Source organism: Hyla sarda, unplaced genomic scaffold, assembly GCF_029499605.1.
Source record: "Hyla sarda isolate aHylSar1 unplaced genomic scaffold, aHylSar1.hap1 scaffold_537, whole genome shotgun sequence".
NCBI lineage: Eukaryota > Metazoa > Chordata > Amphibia > Anura > Hylidae > Hyla > Hyla sarda.
Genome location: NW_026610548.1, coordinates 168,674 through 191,889, shown reverse-complemented (window position 1 = coordinate 191,889; position 23,216 = coordinate 168,674). Strand labels below are relative to the sequence as shown.

At 45.9% G+C, this 23,216-nt stretch overlaps 10 non-coding genes across 10 annotated transcripts; all 10 read right to left on the bottom strand.

The window, feature by feature from the left end:
- Positions 1 to 1,046: 1,046 nt before the first annotated feature.
- Positions 1,047 to 1,237, bottom strand: LOC130339164 (U2 spliceosomal RNA). The gene has a single exon (XR_008879581.1). It is a non-coding gene; the product is annotated as a U2 spliceosomal RNA (small nuclear RNA).
- Positions 1,238 to 3,317: 2,080 nt separating this feature from the next.
- Positions 3,318 to 3,508, bottom strand: LOC130339163 (U2 spliceosomal RNA). Its single transcript, XR_008879580.1, has one exon. It is a non-coding gene; the product is annotated as a U2 spliceosomal RNA (small nuclear RNA).
- Positions 3,509 to 5,579: 2,071 nt separating this feature from the next.
- Positions 5,580 to 5,770, bottom strand: LOC130339162 (U2 spliceosomal RNA). The gene has a single exon (XR_008879579.1). It is a non-coding gene; the product is annotated as a U2 spliceosomal RNA (small nuclear RNA).
- A 2,085-nt stretch (positions 5,771 to 7,855) lies between these two features.
- Positions 7,856 to 8,046, bottom strand: LOC130339161 (U2 spliceosomal RNA). The gene has a single exon (XR_008879578.1). It is a non-coding gene; the product is annotated as a U2 spliceosomal RNA (small nuclear RNA).
- Positions 8,047 to 10,126: 2,080 nt separating this feature from the next.
- LOC130339233 (U2 spliceosomal RNA) lies at positions 10,127 to 10,317 on the bottom strand. The gene has a single exon (XR_008879640.1). It is a non-coding gene; the product is annotated as a U2 spliceosomal RNA (small nuclear RNA).
- A 2,097-nt stretch (positions 10,318 to 12,414) lies between these two features.
- Positions 12,415 to 12,605, bottom strand: LOC130339159 (U2 spliceosomal RNA). Its single transcript, XR_008879576.1, has one exon. It is a non-coding gene; the product is annotated as a U2 spliceosomal RNA (small nuclear RNA).
- A 2,091-nt stretch (positions 12,606 to 14,696) lies between these two features.
- Positions 14,697 to 14,887, bottom strand: LOC130339158 (U2 spliceosomal RNA). Its single transcript, XR_008879575.1, has one exon. It is a non-coding gene; the product is annotated as a U2 spliceosomal RNA (small nuclear RNA).
- Positions 14,888 to 16,983: 2,096 nt separating this feature from the next.
- Positions 16,984 to 17,174, bottom strand: LOC130339157 (U2 spliceosomal RNA). Its single transcript, XR_008879574.1, has one exon. It is a non-coding gene; the product is annotated as a U2 spliceosomal RNA (small nuclear RNA).
- Positions 17,175 to 19,262: 2,088 nt separating this feature from the next.
- LOC130339156 (U2 spliceosomal RNA) lies at positions 19,263 to 19,453 on the bottom strand. The gene has a single exon (XR_008879573.1). It is a non-coding gene; the product is annotated as a U2 spliceosomal RNA (small nuclear RNA).
- Positions 19,454 to 21,540: 2,087 nt separating this feature from the next.
- On the bottom strand, positions 21,541 to 21,731 carry LOC130339154 (U2 spliceosomal RNA). The gene has a single exon (XR_008879572.1). It is a non-coding gene; the product is annotated as a U2 spliceosomal RNA (small nuclear RNA).
- Between the last annotated feature and the right edge of the window lie 1,485 nt (positions 21,732 to 23,216).

Genomic DNA, 23,216 nt, shown 5'->3' with positions numbered 1-23,216 from the left:
TTCTTTTTTTTCGTCTAATGCATACCCCATCAGTGCAGCAATGCTTATTCAATACCGCCAGCAGATGGAGACACTGGGGGATAATTTTCTAAGGATTTATACTGATTTTTCCTGTCTGAATTTGTCGCACAGAAAGTTGCAGGCCAAATATGTGTGACATTTCTGCGACTTTAGCTTCTAGAGCATTTTTACAACATTATACATAGGTGCTGAATACATAAAAAGCGACTGTTCAGCGACAGACAAGTCGCATCGGCTGAAAGTAGGCCAGAATGTCAGTCCATGTTGGAGCAGGTTTAGATACAGTCTAAAGTATAGATCTCAAAGTCTGTGCACAGAATTTAGCAAGGGCCTCGCACCTTCTGATGCATCAGGTAGGTGCACAATAGCATAGCCTAACCCTCTGTACTTTGGTCTATATTGATGCGGGACATAGACAGCCAGCTGATGACCAATCCATTAGTGCAATGGATGGTTGGAAGCATTTGTCTTTGCCTTTGCAATACCACAGAAGCAATGCATGGTCAATGTACAGCAATGACACACCTGTGTGAACAGCCAGGAGACCCCCCCCCCCCCCCCCATGTTATGTTACATAGTTACATAGTTAGTACGGTCGAAAAAAGACATATGTCCATCAAGTTCAACCAGGGAATTAAGGGGTAGGGGTGTGGCGCGATATTGGGGAAGGGATGAGATTTTATATTTCTTCATAAGCATTAATCTTATTTTGTCAATTAGGAACATTCAGCACCCACCCGCTATCAAGGCAGCTGCCTATCATGTCATGCCCTACCTGCACAGGTGTGCTGGCTACTCAAATGATCCAATTAAGGAGGCCATTTAGTCAGCAGCAGCAGAAGTCCTGTGCCTGGACGCTCCAACAGCGGCCAGACACAAGCAGAAGCAGAAGCAGCAGAAGCAGCAGCAGCACCACCTTTTGTTTTTTGGCTGCAGCAGCAGCAAGGCCCACAGGGCTGGCTAGCTGGCTAGCCAGCAAGCAGGTAGCAATGAAAGTAGGAATCTTTCTTTTTAACCCTGTAAGGGGGTGGTGCACTGTACCCGAAGATACTGCCATATCGGGTCAATGCATAGGGCGACGGAAGCAAGCTTCGAAATCGGCCCCCGTTCTCAAAAATCCATTTAATATATGGTCCCCAGATAGGGGACGTATCAGATATTAAACTGATAAGAACAGATACTACACTTGATCTTAGCCAAAAGGCCGAGAAGCGATAACCGTGAAAGGGGCGGGCCCAACAAGGTGCCCTTCATGGGCACTATCACTGCTTGCTGTCAGGGAGGCTGCCAGACAATTTTCCATGCACACTCTGGGCTGGGGGGCAGTCAACCACCAGTACACACAGCAGAACCTAAACCCATACCATTATTGCTAAGCAGCAAGACAGGGGCCCATTGCACTCCCACGGGGCCTTTTTAAATGCAATCCATAACCCGGATTTGCCAGGAACCCTTCTTACTCCTCCTACTTGCATGTGACACTGGGCTTAGGATCTGCATAGGAAACACACACACAAGCACACACCTACCTTTGTTGCCTGCAGATGCCTCCTTGGCTGTCCCCAAACGGTATCAAACCAACACCCACGGGAAGCTGTAAGCATAGAGGACATGCCTGCACCCCATTGGACTTACCTGTGTGGGTTAAATCCGGGTTATTTGACAACCTATGGCGGTGATGGTTCTGCTCAGGCAGAGCAGTGCTGATGCTCCTCATAAAGCTGTCGCTGCTGTGAAGGTTCTAGGTGACATCACAAATCCCTATGGTTACATACACAACAAAGCTGGGTTGTTGTTGTTTACACTCTGCAAGGCCTGTGGAAGTGAGTGACATCATAGCACTGTAGTTCTGAGGGTTCTAGATGGATGCAACAATCTCCTGTTGCTTCTATGAAGGCCATAATAGACGACATCACCAAACAGCTCCATAGTCACATACACAGCAAAGGAGAGATGTTGTTTACACCTAGTGATGTCAGTGGTATTGAGTGACATCACAGCACAGTGCTAAGGCTCCTGGGCCTGGACACAGCAGCGGCTGCAATATCTCAACGGAGAATACGTTTATATATATGTGTGTGTGTGCGCGTATATATATATATATATATATATATATATATATTTCTCCGCCGAAATCACTTTTAAACCCATTTCCACCTTTTTTTCCCTTCTCTTCCTCTTACTTTTTTTTCACGTTTTTTTACGTTTTTCTCCTTTTCGCCTCTTTTCTGGGCGTATTATTCTTCTTTTTCTTCTTTTTTTTCGTCTAATGCATACCCCATCAGTGCAGCAATGCTTATTCAATACCGCCAGCAGATGGAGACACTGGGGGATAATTTTCTAAGGATTTATACTGATTTTTCCTGTCTGAATTTGTCGCACAGAAAGTTGCAGGCCAAATATGTGTGACATTTCTGCGACTTTAGCTTCTAGAGCATTTTTACAACATTATACATAGGTGCTGAATACATAAAAAGCGACTGTTCAGCGACAGACAAGTCGCATCGGCTGAAAGTAGGCCAGAATGTCAGTCCATGTTGGAGCAGGTTTAGATACAGTCTAAAGTATAGATCTCAAAGTCTGTGCACAGAATTTAGCAAGGGCCTCGCACCTTCTGATGCATCAGGTAGGTGCACAATAGCATAGCCTAACCCTCTGTACTTTGGTCTATATTGATGCGGGACATAGACAGCCAGCTGATGACCAATCCATTAGTGCAATGGATGGCTGGAAGCATTTGTCTTTGCCTTTGCAATACCACAGAAGCAATGCATGGTCAATGTACAGCAATGACACACCTGTGTGAACAGCCAGGAGACCCCCCCCCCCCCCCATGTTATGTTACATAGTTACATAGTTAGTACGGTCGAAAAAAGACATATGTCCATCAAGTTCAACCAGGGAATTAAGGGGTAGGGGTGTGGCGCGATATTGGGGAAGGGATGAGATTTTATATTTCTTCATAAGCATTAATCTTATTTTGTCAATTAGGAACATTCAGCACCCACCCGCTATCAAGGCAGCTGCCTATCATGTCATGCCCTACCTGCACAGGTGTGCTGGCTACTCAAATGATCCAATTAAGGAGGCCATTTAGTCAGCAGCAGCAGAAGTCCTGTGCCTGGACGCTCCAACAGCGGCCAGACACAAGCAGAAGCAGAAGCAGCAGAAGCAGCAGCAGCACCACCTTTTGTTTTTTGGCTGCAGCAGCAGCAAGGCCCACAGGGCTGGCTAGCTGGCTAGCCAGCAAGCAGGTAGCAATGAAAGTAGGAATCTTTCTTTTTAACCCTGTAAGGGGGTGGTGCACTGTACCCGAAGATACTGCCATATCGGGTCAATGCATAGGGCGACGGAAGCAAGCTTCGAAATCGGCCCCCGTTCTCAAAAATCCATTTAATATATGGTCCCCAGATAGGGGACGTATCAGATATTAAACTGATAAGAACAGATACTACACTTGATCTTAGCCAAAAGGCCGAGAAGCGATAACCGTGAAAGGGGCGGGCCCAACAAGGTGCCCTTCATGGGCACTATCACTGCTTGCTGTCAGGGAGGCTGCCAGACAATTTTCCATGCACACTCTGGGCTGGGGGGCAGTCAACCACCAGTACACACAGCAGAACCTAAACCCATACCATTATTGCTAAGCAGCAAGACAGGGGCCCATTGCACTCCCACGGGGCCTTTTTAAATGCAATCCATAACCCGGATTTGCCAGGAACCCTTCTTACTCCTCCTACTTGCATGTGACACTGGGCTTAGGATCTGCATAGGAAACACACACACAAGCACACACCTACCTTTGTTGCCTGCAGATGCCTCCTTGGCTGTCCCCAAACGGTATCAAACCAACACCCACGGGAAGCTGTAAGCATAGAGGACATGCCTGCACCCCATTGGACTTACCTGTGTGGGTTAAATCCGGGTTATTTGACAACCTATGGCGGTGATGGTTCTGCTCAGGCAGAGCAGTGCTGATGCTCCTCATAAAGCTGTCGCTGCTGTGAAGGTTCTAGGTGACATCACAAATCCCTATGGTTACATACACAACAAAGCTGGGTTGTTGTTGTTTACACTCTGCAAGGCCTGTGGAAGTGAGTGACATCATAGCACTGTAGTTCTGAGGGTTCTAGATGGATGCAACAATCTCCTGTTGCTTCTATGAAGGCCATAATAGACGACATCACCAAACAGCTCCATAGTCACATACACAGCAAAGGAGAGATGTTGTTTACACCTAGTGATGTCAGTGGTATTGAGTGACATCACAGCACAGTGCTAAGGCTCCTGGGCCTGGACACAGAAGCGGCTGCAATATCTCAACGGAGAATACGTTTATATATATGTGTGTGTGTGCGCGTATATATATATATATATATATATATATATATATATATATTTCTCCGCCGAAATCACTTTTAAACCCATTTCCACCTTTTTTTCCCTTCTCTTCCTCTTACTTTTTTTTCACGTTTTTTTACGTTTTTCTCCTTTTCGCCTCTTTTCTGGGCGTATTATTCTTCTTTTTCTTCTTTTTTTTCGTCTAATGCATACCCCATCAGTGCAGCAATGCTTATTCAATACCGCCAGCAGATGGAGACACTGGGGGATAATTTTCTAAGGATTTATACTGATTTTTCCTGTCTGAATTTGTCGCACAGAAAGTTGCAGGCCAAATATGTGTGACATTTCTGCGACTTTAGCTTCTAGAGCATTTTTACAACATTATACATAGGTGCTGAATACATAAAAAGCGACTGTTCAGCGACAGACAAGTCGCATCGGCTGAAAGTAGGCCAGAATGTCAGTCCATGTTGGAGCAGGTTTAGATACAGTCTAAAGTATAGATCTCAAAGTCTGTGCACAGAATTTAGCAAGGGCCTCGCACCTTCTGATGCATCAGGTAGGTGCACAATAGCATAGCCTAACCCTCTGTACTTTGGTCTATATTGATGCGGGACATAGACAGCCAGCTGATGACCAATCCATTAGTGCAATGGATGGCTGGAAGCATTTGTCTTTGCCTTTGCAATACCACAGAAGCAATGCATGGTCAATGTACAGCAATGACACACCTGTGTGAACAGCCAGGAGACCCCCCCCCCCCCCCATGTTATGTTACATAGTTACATAGTTAGTACGGTCGAAAAAAGACATATGTCCATCAAGTTCAACCAGGGAATTAAGGGGTAGGGGTGTGGCGCGATATTGGGGAAGGGATGAGATTTTATATTTCTTCATAAGCATTAATCTTATTTTGTCAATTAGGAACATTCAGCACCCACCCGCTATCAAGGCAGCTGCCTATCATGTCATGCCCTACCTGCACAGGTGTGCTGGCTACTCAAATGATCCAATTAAGGAGGCCATTTAGTCAGCAGCAGCAGAATTCCTGTGACTGGACGCTCCAACAGCGGCCAGACACAAGCAGAAGCAGCAGCAGCAGCACCACCTTTTGTTTTTTGGCTGCAGCAGCAAGGCCCACAGGGCTGGCTAGCTGGCTAGCCAGCAAGCAGGTAGCAATGAAAGTAGGAATCTTTCTTTTTAACCCTGTAAGGGGGTGGTGCACTGTACCCGAAGATACTGCCATATCGGGTCAATGCATAGGGCGACGGAAGCAAGCTTCGAAATCGGCCCCCGTTCTCAAAAATCCATTTAATATATGGTCCCCAGATAGGGGACGTATCAGATATTAAACTGATAAGAACAGATACTACACTTGATCTTAGCCAAAAGGCCGAGAAGCGATAACCGTGAAAGGGGCGGGCCCAACAAGGTCCCCTTCATGGGCACTATCACTGCTTGCTGTCAGGGAGGCTGCCAGACAATTTTCCATGCACACTCTGGGCTGGGGGGCAGTCAACCACCAGTACACACAGCAGAACCTAAACCCATACCATTATTGCTAAGCAGCAAGACAGGGGCCCATTGCACTCCCACGGGGCCTTTTTAAATGCAATCCATAACCCGGATTTGCCAGGAACCCTTCTTACTCCTCCTACTTGCATGTGACACTGGGCTTAGGATCTGCATAGGAAACACACACACAAGCACACACCTACCTTTGTTGCCTGCAGATGCCTCCTTGGCTGTCCCCAAACGGTATCAAACCAACACCCACGGGAAGCTGTAAGCATAGAGGACATGCCTGCACCCCATTGGACTTACCTGTGTGGGTTAAATCCGGGTTATTTGACAACCTATGGCGGTGATGGTTCTGCTCAGGCAGAGCAGTGCTGATGCTCCTCATAAAGCTGTCGCTGCTGTGAAGGTTCTAGGTGACATCACAAATCCCTATGGTTACATACACAACAAAGCTGGGTTGTTGTTGTTTACACTCTGCAAGGCCTGTGGAAGTGAGTGACATCATAGCACTGTAGTTCTGAGGGTTCTAGATGGATGCAACAATCTCCTGTTGCTTCTATGAAGGCCATAATAGACGACATCACCAAACAGCTCCATAGTCACATACACAGCAAAGGAGAGATGTTGTTTACACCTAGTGATGTCAGTGGTATTGAGTGACATCACAGCACAGTGCTAAGGCTCCTGGGCCTGGACACAGCAGCGGCTGCAATATCTCAACGGAGAATACGTTTATATATATGTGTGTGTGTGCGCGTATATATATATATATATATATATATATATATATATATATATATATTCTCCGCCGAAATCACTTTTAAACCCATTTCCACCTTTTTTTCCCTTCTCTTCCTCTTACTTTTTTTTCACGTTTTTTTACGTTTTTCTCCTTTTCGCCTCTTTTCTGGGCGTATTATTCTTCTTTTTCTTCTTTTTTTTCGTCTAATGCATACCCCATCAGTGCAGCAATGCTTATTCAATACCGCCAGCAGATGGAGACACTGGGGGATAATTTTCTAAGGATTTATACTGATTTTTCCTGTCTGAATTTGTCGCACAGAAAGTTGCAGGCCAAATATGTGTGACATTTCTGCGACTTTAGCTTCTAGAGCATTTTTACAACATTATATATAGGTGCTGAATACATAAAAAGCGACTGTTCAGCGACAGACAAGTCGCATCGGCTGAAAGTAGGCCAGAATGTCAGTCCATGTTGGAGCAGGTTTAGATACAGTCTAAAGTATAGATCTCAAAGTCTGTGCACAGAATTTAGCAAGGGCCTCGCACCTTCTGATGCATCAGGTAGGTGCACAATAGCATAGCCTAACCCTCTGTACTTTGGTCTATATTGATGCGGGACATAGACAGCCAGCTGATGACCAATCCATTAGTGCAATGGATGGCTGGAAGCATTTGTCTTTGCCTTTGCAATACCACAGAAGCAATGCATGGTCAATGTACAGCAATGACACACCTGTGTGAACAGCCAGGAGACCCCCCCCCCCCCCCATGTTATGTTACATAGTTACATAGTTAGTACGGTCGAAAAAAGACATATGTCCATCAAGTTCAACCAGGGAATTAAGGGGTAGGGGTGTGGCGCGATATTGGGGAAGGGATGAGATTTTATATTTCTTCATAAGCATTAATCTTATTTTGTCAATTAGGAACATTCAGCACCCACCCGCTATCAAGGCAGCTGCCTATCATGTCATGCCCTACCTGCACAGGTGTGCTGGCTACTCAAATGATCCAATTAAGGAGGCCATTTAGTCAGCAGCAGCAGAAGTCCTGTGCCTGGACGCTCCAACAGCGGCCAGACACAAGCAGAAGCAGCAGAAGCAGCAGCAGCAGCACCACCTTTTGTTTTTTGGCTGCAGCAGCAAGGCCCACAGGGCTGGCTAGCTGGCTAGCCAGCAAGCAGGTAGCAATGAAAGTAGGAATCTTTCTTTTTAACCCTGTAAGGGGGTGGTGCACTGTACCCGAAGATACTGCCATATCGGGTCAATGCATAGGGCGACGGAAGCAAGCTTCGAAATCGGCCCCCGTTCTCAAAAATCCATTTAATATATGGTCCCCAGATAGGGGACGTATCAGATATTAAACTGATAAGAACAGATACTACACTTGATCTTAGCCAAAAGGCCGAGAAGCGATAACCGTGAAAGGGGCGGGCCCAACAAGGTCCCCTTCATGGGCACTATCACTGCTTGCTGTCAGGGAGGCTGCCAGACAATTTTCCATGCACACTCTGGGCTGGGGGGCAGTCAACCACCAGTACACACAGCAGAACCTAAACCCATACCATTATTGCTAAGCAGCAAGACAGGGGCCCATTGCACTCCCACGGGGCCTTTTTAAATGCAATCCATAACCCGGATTTGCCAGGAACCCTTCTTACTCCTCCTACTTGCATGTGACACTGGGCTTAGGATCTGCATAGGAAACACACACACAAGCACACACCTACCTTTGTTGCCTGCAGATGCCTCCTTGGCTGTCCCCAAACGGTATCAAACCAACACCCACGGGAAGCTGTAAGCATAGAGGACATGCCTGCACCCCATTGGACTTACCTGTGTGGGTTAAATCCGGGTTATTTGACAACCTATGGCGGTGATGGTTCTGCTCAGGCAGAGCAGTGCTGATGCTCCTCATAAAGCTGTCGCTGCTGTGAAGGTTCTAGGTGACATCACAAATCCCTATGGTTACATACACAACAAAGCTGGGTTGTTGTTGTTTACACTCTGCAAGGCCTGTGGAAGTGAGTGACATCATAGCACTGTAGTTCTGAGGGTTCTAGATGGATGCAACAATCTCCTGTTGCTTCTATGAAGGCCATAATAGACGACATCACCAAACAGCTCCATAGTCACATACACAGCAAAGGAGAGATGTTGTTTACACCTAGTGATGTCAGTGGTATTGAGTGACATCACAGCACAGTGCTAAGGCTCCTGGGCCTGGACACAGCAGCGGCTGCAATATCTCAACGGAGAATACGTTTATATATATGTGTGTGTGTGCGCGTATATATATATATATATATATATATATATATATATATATATTTCTCCGCCGAAATCACTTTTAAACCCATTTCCACCTTTTTTTCCCTTCTCTTCCTCTTACTTTTTTTTCACGTTTTTTTACGTTTTTCTCCTTTTCGCCTCTTTTCTGGGCGTATTATTCTTCTTTTTCTTCTTTTTTTTCGTCTAATGCATACCCCATCAGTGCAGCAATGCTTATTCAATACCGCCAGCAGATGGAGACACTGGGGGATAATTTTCTAAGGATTTATACTGATTTTTCCTGTCTGAATTTGTCGCACAGAAAGTTGCAGGCCAAATATGTGTGACATTTCTGCGACTTTAGCTTCTAGAGCATTTTTACAACATTATACATAGGTGCTGAATACATAAAAAGCGACTGTTCAGCGACAGACAAGTCGCATCGGCTGAAAGTAGGCCAGAATGTCAGTCCATGTTGGAGCAGGTTTAGATACAGTCTAAAGTATAGATCTCAAAGTCTGTGCACAGAATTTAGCAAGGGCCTCGCACCTTCTGATGCATCAGGTAGGTGCACAATAGCATAGCCTAACCCTCTGTACTTTGGTCTATATTGATGCGGGACATAGACAGCCAGCTGATGACCAATCCATTAGTGCAATGGATGGCTGGAAGCATTTGTCTTTGCCTTTGCAATACCACAGAAGCAATGCATGGTCAATGTACAGCAATGACACACCTGTGTGAACAGCCAGGAGACCCCCCCCCCCCCATGTTATGTTACATAGTTACATAGTTAGTACGGTCGAAAAAAGACATATGTCCATCAAGTTCAACCAGGGAATTAAGGGGTAGGGGTGTGGCGCGATATTGGGGAAAGGATGAGATTTTATATTTCTTCATAAGCATTAATCTTATTTTGTCAATTAGGAACATTCAGCACCCACCCGCTATCAAGGCAGCTGCCTATCATGTCATGCCCTACCTGCACAGGTGTGCTGGCTACTCAAATGATCCAATTAAGGAGGCCATTTAGTCAGCAGCAGCAGAAGTCCTGTGCCTGGACGCTCCAACAGCGGCCAGACACAAGCAGAAGCAGCAGAAGCAGCAGCAGCAGCACCACCTTTTGTTTTTTGGCTGCAGCAGCAAGGCCCACAGGGCTGGCTAGCTGGCTAGCCAGCAAGCAGGTAGCAATGAAAGTAGGAATCTTTCTTTTTAACCCTGTAAGGGGGTGGTGCACTGTACCCGAAGATACTGCTATATCGGGTCAATGCATAGGGCGACGGAAGCAAGCTTCGAAATCGGCCCCCGTTCTCAAAAATCCATTTAATATATGGTCCCCAGATAGGGGACGTATCAGATATTAAACTGATAAGAACAGATACTACACTTGATCTTAGCCAAAAGGCCGAGAAGCGATAACCGTGAAAGGGGCGGGCCCAACAAGGTCCCCTTCATGGGCACTATCACTGCTTGCTGTCAGGGAGGCTGCCAGACAATTTTCCATGCACACTCTGGGCTGGGGGGCAGTCAACCACCAGTACACACAGCAGAACCTAAACCCATACCATTATTGCTAAGCAGCAAGACAGGGGCCCATTGCACTCCCACGGGGCCTTTTTAAATGCAATCCATAACCCGGATTTGCCAGGAACCCTTCTTACTCCTCCTACTTGCATGTGACACTGGGCTTAGGATCTGCATAGGAAACACACACACAAGCACACACCTACCTTTGTTGCCTGCAGATGCCTCCTTGGCTGTCCCCAAACGGTATCAAACCAACACCCACGGGAAGCTGTAAGCATAGAGGACATGCCTGCACCCCATTGGACTTACCTGTGTGGGTTAAATCCGGGTTATTTGACAACCTATGGCGGTGATGGTTCTGCTCAGGCAGAGCAGTGCTGATGCTCCTCATAAAGCTGTCGCTGCTGTGAAGGTTCTAGGTGACATCACAAATCCCTATGGTTACATACACAACAAAGCTGGGTTGTTGTTGTTTACACTCTGCAAGGCCTGTGGAAGTGAGTGACATCATAGCACTGTAGTTCTGAGGGTTCTAGATGGATGCAACAATCTCCTGTTGCTTCTATGAAGGCCATAATAGACGACATCACCAAACAGCTCCATAGTCACATACACAGCAAAGGAGAGATGTTGTTTACACCTAGTGATGTCAGTGGTATTGAGTGACATCACAGCACAGTGCTAAGGCTCCTGGGCCTGGACACAGCAGCGGCTGCAATATCTCAACGGAGAATACGTTTATATATATGTGTGTGTGTGCGCGTATATATATATATATATATATATATATATATATATATATATATATATATATATTTCTCCGCCGAAATCACTTTTAAACCCATTTCCACCTTTTTTTCCCTTCTCTTCCTCTTACTTTTTTTTCACGTTTTTTTACGTTTTTCTCCTTTTCGCCTCTTTTCTGGGCGTATTATTCTTCTTTTTCTTCTTTTTTTTCGTCTAATGCATACCCCATCAGTGCAGCAATGCTTATTCAATACCGCCAGCAGATGGAGACACTGGGGGATAATTTTCTAAGGATTTATACTGATTTTTCCTGTCTGAATTTGTCGCACAGAAAGTTGCAGGCCAAATATGTGTGACATTTCTGCGACTTTAGCTTCTAGAGCATTTTTACAACATTATACATAGGTGCTGAATACATAAAAAGCGACTGTTCAGCGACAGACAAGTCGCATCGGCTGAAAGTAGGCCAGAATGTCAGTCCATGTTGGAGCAGGTTTAGATACAGTCTAAAGTATAGATCTCAAAGTCTGTGCACAGAATTTAGCAAGGGCCTCGCACCTTCTGATGCATCAGGTAGGTGCACAATAGCATAGCCTAACCCTCTGTACTTTGGTCTATATTGATGCGGGACATAGACAGCCAGCTGATGACCAATCCATTAGTGCAATGGATGGCTGGAAGCATTTGTCTTTGCCTTTGCAATACCACAGAAGCAATGCATGGTCAATGTACAGCAATGACACACCTGTGTGAACAGCCAGGAGACCCCCCCCCCCCCCCCCCATGTTATGTTACATAGTTACATAGTTAGTACGGTCGAAAAAAGACATATTTCCATCAAGTTCAACCAGGGAATTAAGGGGTAGGGGTGTGGCGCGATATTGGGGAAGGGATGAGATTTTATATTTCTTCATAAGCATTAATCTTATTTTGTCAATTAGGAACATTCAGCACCCACCCGCTATCAAGGCAGCTGCCTATCATGTCATGCCCTACCTGCACAGGTGTGCTGGCTACTCAAATGATCCAATTAAGGAGGCCATTTAGTCAGCAGCAGCAGAAGTCCTGTGCCTGGACGCTCCAACAGCGGCCAGACACAAGCAGAAGCAGCAGAAGCAGCAGCAGCAGCACCACCTTTTGTTTTTTGGCTGCAGCAGCAAGGCCCACAGGGCTGGCTAGCTGGCTAGCCAGCAAGCAGGTAGCAATGAAAGTAGGAATCTTTCTTTTTAACCCTGTAAGGGGGTGGTGCACTGTACCCGAAGATACTGCCATATCGGGTCAATGCATAGGGCGACGGAAGCAAGCTTCGAAATCGGCCCCCGTTCTCAAAAATCCATTTAATATATGGTCCCCAGATAGGGGACGTATCAGATATTAAACTGATAAGAACAGATACTACACTTGATCTTAGCCAAAAGGCCGAGAAGCGATAACCGTGAAAGGGGCGGGCCCAACAAGGTCCCCTTCATGGGCACTATCACTGCTTGCTGTCAGGGAGGCTGCCAGACAATTTTCCATGCACACTCTGGGCTGGGGGGCAGTCAACCACCAGTACACACAGCAGAACCTAAACCCATACCATTATTGCTAAGCAGCAAGACAGGGGCCCATTGCACTCCCACGGGGCCTTTTTAAATGCAATCCATAACCCGGATTTGCCAGGAACCCTTCTTACTCCTCCTACTTGCATGTGACACTGGGCTTAGGATCTGCATAGGAAACACACACACAAGCACACACCTACCTTTGTTGCCTGCAGATGCCTCCTTGGCTGTCCCCAAACGGTATCAAACCAACACCCACGGGAAGCTGTAAGCATAGAGGACATGCCTGCACCCCATTGGACTTACCTGTGTGGGTTAAATCCGGGTTATTTGACAACCTATGGCGGTGATGGTTCTGCTCAGGCAGAGCAGTGCTGATGCTCCTCATAAAGCTGTCGCTGCTGTGAAGGTTCTAGGTGACATCACAAATCCCTATGGTTACATACACAACAAAGCTGGGTTGTTGTTGTTTACACTCTGCAAGGCCTGTGGAAGTGAGTGACATCATAGCACTGTAGTTCTGAGGGTTCTAGATGGATGCAACAATCTCCTGTTGCTTCTATGAAGGCCATAATAGACGACATCACCAAACAGCTCCATAGTCACATACACAGCAAAGGAGAGATGTTGTTTACACCTAGTGATGTCAGTGGTATTGAGTGACATCACAGCACAGTGCTAAGGCTCCTGGGCCTGGACACAGCAGCGGCTGCAATATCTCAACGGAGAATACGTTTATATATATGTGTGTGTGTGCGCGTATATATATATATATATATATATATATATATATATATATATATATATATTTCTCCGCCGAAATCACTTTTAAACCCATTTCCACCTTTTTTTCCCTTCTCTTCCTCTTACTTTTTTTTCACGTTTTTTTACGTTTTTCTCCTTTTCGCCTCTTTTCTGGGCGTATTATTCTTCTTTTTCTTCTTTTTTTTCGTCTAATGCATACCCCATCAGTGCAGCAATGCTTATTCAATACCGCCAGCAGATGGAGACACTGGGGGATAATTTTCTAAGGATTTATACTGATTTTTCCTGTCTGAATTTGTCGCACAGAAAGTTGCAGGCCAAATATGTGTGACATTTCTGCGACTTTAGCTTCTAGAGCATTTTTACAACATTATACATAGGTGCTGAATACATAAAAAGCGACTGTTCAGCGACAGACAAGTCGCATCGGCTGAAAGTAGGCCAGAATGTCAGTCCATGTTGGAGCAGGTTTAGATACAGTCTAAAGTATAGATCTCAAAGTCTGTGCACAGAATTTAGCAAGGGCCTCGCACCTTCTGATGCATCAGGTAGGTGCACAATAGCATAGCCTAACCCTCTGTACTTTGGTCTATATTGATGCGGGACATAGACAGCCAGCTGATGACCAATCCATTAGTGCAATGGATGGCTGGAAGCATTTGTCTTTGCCTTTGCAATACCACAGAAGCAATGCATGGTCAATGTACAGCAATGACACACCTGTGTGAACAGCCAGGAGACCCCCCCCCCCCCCCCATGTTATGTTACATAGTTACATAGTTAGTACGGTCGAAAAAAGACATATGTCCATCAAGTTCAACCAGGGAATTAAGGGGTAGGGGTGTGGCGCGATATTGGGGAAGGGATGAGATTTTATATTTCTTCATAAGCATTAATCTTATTTTGTCAATTAGGAACATTCAGCACCCACCCGCTATCAAGGCAGCTGCCTATCATGTCATGCCCTACCTGCACAGGTGTGCTGGCTACTCAAATGATCCAATTAAGGAGGCCATTTAGTCAGCAGCAGCAGAAGTCCTGTGCCTGGACGCTCCAACAGCGGCCAGACACAAGCAGAAGCAGCAGAAGCAGCAGCAGCAGCACCACCTTTTGTTTTTTGGCTGCAGCAGCAAGGCCCACAGGGCTGGCTAGCTGGCTAGCCAGCAAGCAGGTAGCAATGAAAGTAGGAATCTTTCTTTTTAACCCTGTAAGGGGGTGGTGCACTGTACCCGAAGATACTGCCATATCGGGTCAATGCATAGGGCGACGGAAGCAAGCTTCGAAATCGGCCCCCGTTCTCAAAAATCCATTTAATATATGGTCCCCAGATAGGGGACGTATCAGATATTAAACTGATAAGAACAGATACTACACTTGATCTTAGCCAAAAGGCCGAGAAGCGATAACCGTGAAAGGGGCGGGCCCAACAAGGTCCCCTTCATGGGCACTATCACTGCTTGCTGTCAGGGAGGCTGCCAGACAATTTTCCATGCACACTCTGGGCTGGGGGGCAGTCAACCACCAGTACACACAGCAGAACCTAAACCCATACCATTATTGCTAAGCAGCAAGACAGGGGCCCATTGCACTCCCACGGGGCCTTTTTAAATGCAATCCATAACCCGGATTTGCCAGGAACCCTTCTTACTCCTCCTACTTGCATGTGACACTGGGCTTAGGATCTGCATAGGAAACACACACACAAGCACACACCTACCTTTGTTGCCTGCAGATGCCTCCTTGGCTGTCCCCAAACGGTATCAAACCAACACCCACGGGAAGCTGTAAGCATAGAGGACATGCCTGCACCCCATTGGACTTACCTGTGTGGGTTAAATCCGGGTTATTTGACAACCTATGGCGGTGATGGTTCTGCTCAGGCAGAGCAGTGCTGATGCTCCTCATAAAGCTGTCGCTGCTGTGAAGGTTCTAGGTGACATCACAAATCCCTATGGTTACATACACAACAAAGCTGGGTTGTTGTTGTTTACACTCTGCAAGGCCTGTGGAAGTGAGTGACATCATAGCACTGTAGTTCTGAGGGTTCTAGATGGATGCAACAATCTCCTGTTGCTTCTATGAAGGCCATAATAGACGACATCACCAAACAGCTCCATAGTCACATACACAGCAAAGGAGAGATGTTGTTTACACCTAGTGATGTCAGTGGTATTGAGTGACATCACAGCACAGTGCTAAGGCTCCTGGGCCTGGACACAGCAGCGGCTGCAATATCTCAACGGAGAATACGTTTATATATATGTGTGTGTGTGCGCGTATATATATATATATATATATATATATATATATATATATATATATATATATATTTCTCCGCCGAAATCACTTTTAAACCCATTTCCACCTTTTTTTCCCTTCTCTTCCTCTTACTTTTTTTTCACGTTTTTTTACGTTTTTCTCCTTTTCGCCTCTTTTCTGGGCGTATTATTCTTCTTTTTCTTCTTTTTTTTCGTCTAATGCATACCCCATCAGTGCAGCAATGCTTATTCAATACCGCCAGCAGATGGAGACACTGGGGGATAATTTTCTAAGGATTTATACTGATTTTTCCTGTCTGAATTTGTCGCACAGAAAGTTGCAGGCCAAATATGTGTGACATTTCTGCGACTTTAGCTTCTAGAGCATTTTTACAACATTATACATAGGTGCTGAATACATAAAAAGCGACTGTTCAGCGACAGACAAGTCGCATCGGCTGAAAGTAGGCCAGAATGTCAGTCCATGTTGGAGCAGGTTTAGATACAGTCTAAAGTATAGATCTCAAAGTCTGTGCACAGAATTTAGCAAGGGCCTCGCACCTTCTGATGCATCAGGTAGGTGCACAATAGCATAGCCTAACCCTCTGTACTTTGGTCTATATTGATGCGGGACATAGACAGCCAGCTGATGACCAATCCATTAGTGCAATGGATGGCTGGAAGCATTTGTCTTTGCCTTTGCAATACCACAGAAGCAATGCATGGTCAATGTACAGCAATGACACACCTGTGTGAACAGCCAGGAGACCCCCCCCCCCCCCCCCATGTTATGTTACATAGTTACATAGTTAGTACGGTCGAAAAAAGACATATTTCCATCAAGTTCAACCAGGGAATTAAGGGGTAGGGGTGTGGCGCGATATTGGGGAAGGGATGAGATTTTATATTTCTTCATAAGCATTAATCTTATTTTGTCAATTAGGAACATTCAGCACCCACCCGCTATCAAGGCAGCTGCCTATCATGTCATGCCCTACCTGCACAGGTGTGCTGGCTACTCAAATGATCCAATTAAGGAGGCCATTTAGTCAGCAGCAGCAGAAGTCCTGTGCCTGGACGCTCCAACAGCGGCCAGACACAAGCAGAAGCAGCAGAAGCAGCAGCAGCAGCACCACCTTTTGTTTTTTGGCTGCAGCAGCAAGGCCCACAGGGCTGGCTAGCTGGCTAGCCAGCAAGCAGGTAGCAATGAAAGTAGGAATCTTTCTTTTTAACCCTGTAAGGGGGTGGTGCACTGTACCCGAAGATACTGCCATATCGGGTCAATGCATAGGGCGACGGAAGCAAGCTTCGAAATCGGCCCCCGTTCTCAAAAATCCATTTAATATATGGTCCCCAGATAGGGGACGTATCAGATATTAAACTGATAAGAACAGATACTACACTTGATCTTAGCCAAAAGGCCGAGAAGCGATAACCGTGAAAGGGGCGGGCCCAACAAGGTCCCCTTCATGGGCACTATCACTGCTTGCTGTCAGGGAGGCTGCCAGACAATTTTCCATGCACACTCTGGGCTGGGGGGCAGTCAACCACCAGTACACACAGCAGAACCTAAACCCATACCATTATTGCTAAGCAGCAAGACAGGGGCCCATTGCACTCCCACGGGGCCTTTTTAAATGCAATCCATAACCCGGATTTGCCAGGAACCCTTCTTACTCCTCCTACTTGCATGTGACACTGGGCTTAGGATCTGCATAGGAAACACACACACAAGCACACACCTACCTTTGTTGCCTGCAGATGCCTCCTTGGCTGTCCCCAAACGGTATCAAACCAACACCCACGGGAAGCTGTAAGCATAGAGGACATGCCTGCACCCCATTGGACTTACCTGTGTGGGTTAAATCCGGGTTATTTGACAACCTATGGCGGTGATGGTTCTGCTCAGGCAGAGCAGTGCTGATGCTCCTCATAAAGCTGTCGCTGCTGTGAAGGTTCTAGGTGACATCACAAATCCCTATGGTTACATACACAACAAAGCTGGGTTGTTGTTGTTTACACTCTGCAAGGCCTGTGGAAGTGAGTGACATCATAGCACTGTAGTTCTGAGGGTTCTAGATGGATGCAACAATCTCCTGTTGCTTCTATGAAGGCCATAATAGACGACATCACCAAACAGCTCCATAGTCACATACACAGCAAAGGAGAGATGTTGTTTACACCTAGTGATGTCAGTGGTATTGAGTGACATCACAGCACAGTGCTAAGGCTCCTGGGCCTGGACACAGCAGCGGCTGCAATATCTCAACGGAGAATACGTTTATATATATGTGTGTGTGTGCGCGTATATATATATATATATATATATATATATATATATATATATATATTTCTCCGCCGAAATCACTTTTAAACCCATTTCCACCTTTTTTTCCCTTCTCTTCCTCTTACTTTTTTTTCACGTTTTTTTACGTTTTTCTCCTTTTCGCCTCTTTTCTGGGCGTATTATTCTTCTTTTTCTTCTTTTTTTTCGTCTAATGCATACCCCATCAGTGCAGCAATGCTTATTCAATACCGCCAGCAGATGGAGACACTGGGGGATAATTTTCTAAGGATTTATACTGATTTTTCCTGTCTGAATTTGTCGCACAGAAAGTTGCAGGCCAAATATGTGTGACATTTCTGCGACTTTAGCTTCTAGAGCATTTTTACAACATTATACATAGGTGCTGAATACATAAAAAGCGACTGTTCAGCGACAGACAAGTCGCATCGGCTGAAAGTAGGCCAGAATGTCAGTCCATGTTGGAGCAGGTTTAGATACAGTCTAAAGTATAGATCTCAAAGTCTGTGCACAGAATTTAGCAAGGGCCTCGCACCTTCTGATGCATCAGGTAGGTGCACAATAGCATAGCCTAACCCTCTGTACTTTGGTCTATATTGATGCGGGACATAGACAGCCAGCTGATGACCAATCCATTAGTGCAATGGATGGCTGGAAGCATTTGTCTTTGCCTTTGCAATACCACAGAAGCAATGCATGGTCAATGTACAGCAATGACACACCTGTGTGAACAGCCAGGAGACCCCCCCCCCCCCCCCCATGTTATGTTACATAGTTACATAGTTAGTACGGTCGAAAAAAGACATATGTCCATCAAGTTCAACCAGGGAATTAAGGGGTAGGGGTGTGGCGCGATATTGGGGAAGGGATGAGATTTTATATTTCTTCATAAGCATTAATCTTATTTTGTCAATTAGGAACATTCAGCACCCACCCGCTATCAAGGCAGCTGCCTATCATGTCATGCCCTACCTGCACAGGTGTGCTGGCTACTCAAATGATCCAATTAAGGAGGCCATTTAGTCAGCAGCAGCAGAAGTCCTGTGCCTGGACGCTCCAACAGCGGCCAGACACAAGCAGAAGCAGCAGAAGCAGCAGCAGCAGCACCACCTTTTGTTTTTTGGCTGCAGCAGCAAGGCCCACAGGGCTGGCTAGCTGGCTAGCCAGCAAGCAGGTAGCAATGAAAGTAGGAATCTTTCTTTTTAACCCTGTAAGGGGGTGGTGCACTGTACCCGAAGATACTGCCATATCGGGTCAATGCATAGGGCGACGGAAGCAAGCTTCGAAATCGGCCCCCGTTCTCAAAAATCCATTTAATATATGGTCCCCAGATAGGGGACGTATCAGATATTAAACTGATAAGAACAGATACTACACTTGATCTTAGCCAAAAGGCCGAGAAGCGATAACCGTGAAAGGGGCGGGCCCAACAAGGTCCCCTTCATGGGCACTATCACTGCTTGCTGTCAGGGAGGCTGCCAGACAATTTTCCATGCACACTCTGGGCTGGGGGGCAGTCAACCACCAGTACACACAGCAGAACCTAAACCCATACCATTATTGCTAAGCAGCAAGACAGGGGCCCATTGCACTCCCACGGGGCCTTTTTAAATGCAATCCATAACCCGGATTTGCCAGGAACCCTTCTTACTCCTCCTACTTGCATGTGACACTGGGCTTAGGATCTGCATAGGAAACACACACACAAGCACACACCTACCTTTGTTGCCTGCAGATGCCTCCTTGGCTGTCCCCAAACGGTATCAAACCAACACCCACGGGAAGCTGTAAGCATAGAGGACATGCCTGCACCCCATTGGACTTACCTGTGTGGGTTAAATCCGGGTTATTTGACAACCTATGGCGGTGATGGTTCTGCTCAGGCAGAGCAGTGCTGATGCTCCTCATAAAGCTGTCGCTGCTGTGAAGGTTCTAGGTGACATCACAAATCCCTATGGTTACATACACAACAAAGCTGGGTTGTTGTTGTTTACACTCTGCAAGGCCTGTGGAAGTGAGTGACATCATAGCACTGTAGTTCTGAGGGTTCTAGATGGATGCAACAATCTCCTGTTGCTTCTATGAAGGCCATAATAGACGACATCACCAAACAGCTCCATAGTCACATACACAGCAAAGGAGAGATGTTGTTTACACCTAGTGATGTCAGTGGTATTGAGTGACATCACAGCACAGTGCTAAGGCTCCTGGGCCTGGACACAGCAGCGGCTGCAATATCTCAACGGAGAATACGTTTATATATATGTGTGTGTGTGCGCGTATATATATATATATATATATATATATATATATATATATATATTTCTCCGCCGAAATCACTTTTAAACCCATTTCCACCTTTTTTTCCCTTCTCTTCCTCTTACTTTTTTTTCACGTTTTTTTACGTTTTTCTCCTTTTCGCCTCTTTTCTGGGCGTATTATTCTTCTTTTTCTTCTTTTTTTTCGTCTAATGCATACCCCATCAGTGCAGCAATGCTTATTCAATACCGCCAGCAGATGGAGACACTGGGGGATAATTTTCTAAGGATTTATACTGATTTTTCCTGTCTGAATTTGTCGCACAGAAAGTTGCAGGCCAAATATGTGTGACATTTCTGCGACTTTAGCTTCTAGAGCATTTTTACAACATTATACATAGGTGCTGAATACATAAAAAGCGACTGTTCAGCGACAGACAAGTCGCATCGGCTGAAAGTAGGCCAGAATGTCAGTCCATGTTGGAGCAGGTTTAGATACAGTCTAAAGTATAGATCTCAAAGTCTGTGCACAGAATTTAGCAAGGGCCTCGCACCTTCTGATGCATCAGGTAGGTGCACAATAGCATAGCCTAACCCTCTGTACTTTGGTCTATATTGATGCGGGACATAGACAGCCAGCTGATGACCAATCCATTAGTGCAATGGATGGCTGGAAGCATTTGTCTTTGCCTTTGCAATACCACAGAAGCAATGCATGGTCAATGTACAGCAATGACACACCTGTGTGAACAGCCAGGAGACCCCCCCCCCCCCCCCCCATGTTATGTTACATAGTTACATAGTTAGTACGGTCGAAAAAAGACATATGTCCATCAAGTTCAACCAGGGAATTAAGGGGTAGGGGTGTGGCGCGATATTGGGGAAGGGATGAGATTTTATATTTCTTCATAAGCATTAATCTTATTTTGTCAATTAGGAACATTCAGCACCCACCCGCTATCAAGGCAGCTGCCTATCATGTCATGCCCTACCTGCACAGGTGTGCTGGCTACTCAAATGATCCAATTAAGGAGGCCATTTAGTCAGCAGCAGCAGAAGTCCTGTGCCTGGACGCTCCAACAGCGGCCAGACACAAGCAGAAGCAGCAGAAGCAGCAGCAGCAGCACCACCTTTTGTTTTTTGGCTGCAGCAGCAAGGCCCACAGGGCTGGCTAGCTGGCTAGCCAGCAAGCAGGTAGCAATGAAAGTAGGAATCTTTCTTTTTAACCCTGTAAGGGGGTGGTGCACTGTACCCGAAGATACTGCCATATCGGGTCAATGCATAGGGCGACGGAAGCAAGCTTCGAAATCGGCCCCCGTTCTCAAAAATCCATTTAATATATGGTCCCCAGATAGGGGACGTATCAGATATTAAACTGATAAGAACAGATACTACACTTGATCTTAGCCAAAAGGCCGAGAAGCGATAACCGTGAAAGGGGCGGGCCCAACAAGGTCCCCTTCATGGGCACTATCACTGCTTGCTGTCAGGGAGGCTGCCAGACAATTTTCCATGCACACTCTGGGCTGGGGGGCAGTCAACCACCAGTACACACAGCAGAACCTAAACCCATACCATTATTGCTAAGCAGCAAGACAGGGGCCCATTGCACTCCCACGGGGCCTTTTTAAATGCAATCCATAACCCGGATTTGCCAGGAACCCTTCTTTTACTCCTCCTACTTGCATGTGACACTGGGCTTAGGATCTGCATAGGAAACACACACACAAGCACACACCTACCTTTGTTGCCTGCAGATGCCTCCTTGGCTGTCCCCAAACGGTATCAAACCAACACCCACGGGAAGCTGTAAGCATAGAGGACATGCCTGCACCCCATTGGACTTACCTGTGTGGGTTAAATCCGGGTTATTTGACAACCTATGGCGGTGATGGTTCTGCTCAGGCAGAGCAGTGCTGATGCTCCTCATAAAGCTGTCGCTGCTGTGAAGGTTCTAGGTGACATCACAAATCCCTATGGTTACATACACAACAAAGCTGGGTTGTTGTTGTTTACACTCTGCAAGGCCTGTGGAAGTGAGTGACATCATAGCACTGTAGTTCTGAGGGTTCTAGATGGATGCAACAATCTCCTGTTGCTTCTATGAAGGCCATAATAGACGACATCACCAAACAGCTCCATAGTCACATACACAGCAAAGGAGAGATGTTGTTTACACCTAGTGATGTCAGTGGTATTGAGTGACATCACAGCACAGTGCTAAGGCTCCTGGGCCTGGACACAGCAGCGGCTGCAATATCTCAACGGAGAATACGTTTATATCTATGTGTGTGTGTGCGCATATATATATATATATATATATATATATATATATATATATATATATATTTCTCCGCCGAAATCACTTTTAAACCCATTTCCACCTTTTTTTCCCTTCTCTTCCTCTTACTTTTTTTTCACGTTTTTTTACGTTTTTCTCCTTTTCGCCTCTTTTCTGGGCGTATTATTCTTCTTTTTCTTCTTTTTTTTCGTCTAATGCATACCCCATCAGTGCAGCAATGCTTATTCAATACCGCCAGCAGATGGAGACACTGGGGGATAATTTTCTAAGGATTTATACTGATTTTTCCTGTCTGAATTTGTCGCACAGAAAGTTGCAGGCCAAATATGTGTGACATTTCTGCGACTTTAGCTTCTAGAGCATTTTTACAACATTATACATAGGTGCTGAATACATAAAAAGCGACTGTTCAGCGACAGACAAGTCGCATCGGCTGAAAGTAGGCCAGAATGTCAGTCCATGTTGGAGCAGGTTTAGATACAGTCTAAAGTATAGATCTCAAAGTCTGTGCACAGAATTTAGCAAGGGCCTCGCACCTTCTGATGCATCAGGTAGGTGCACAATAGCATAGCCTAACCCTCTGTACTTTGGTCTATATTGATGCGGGACA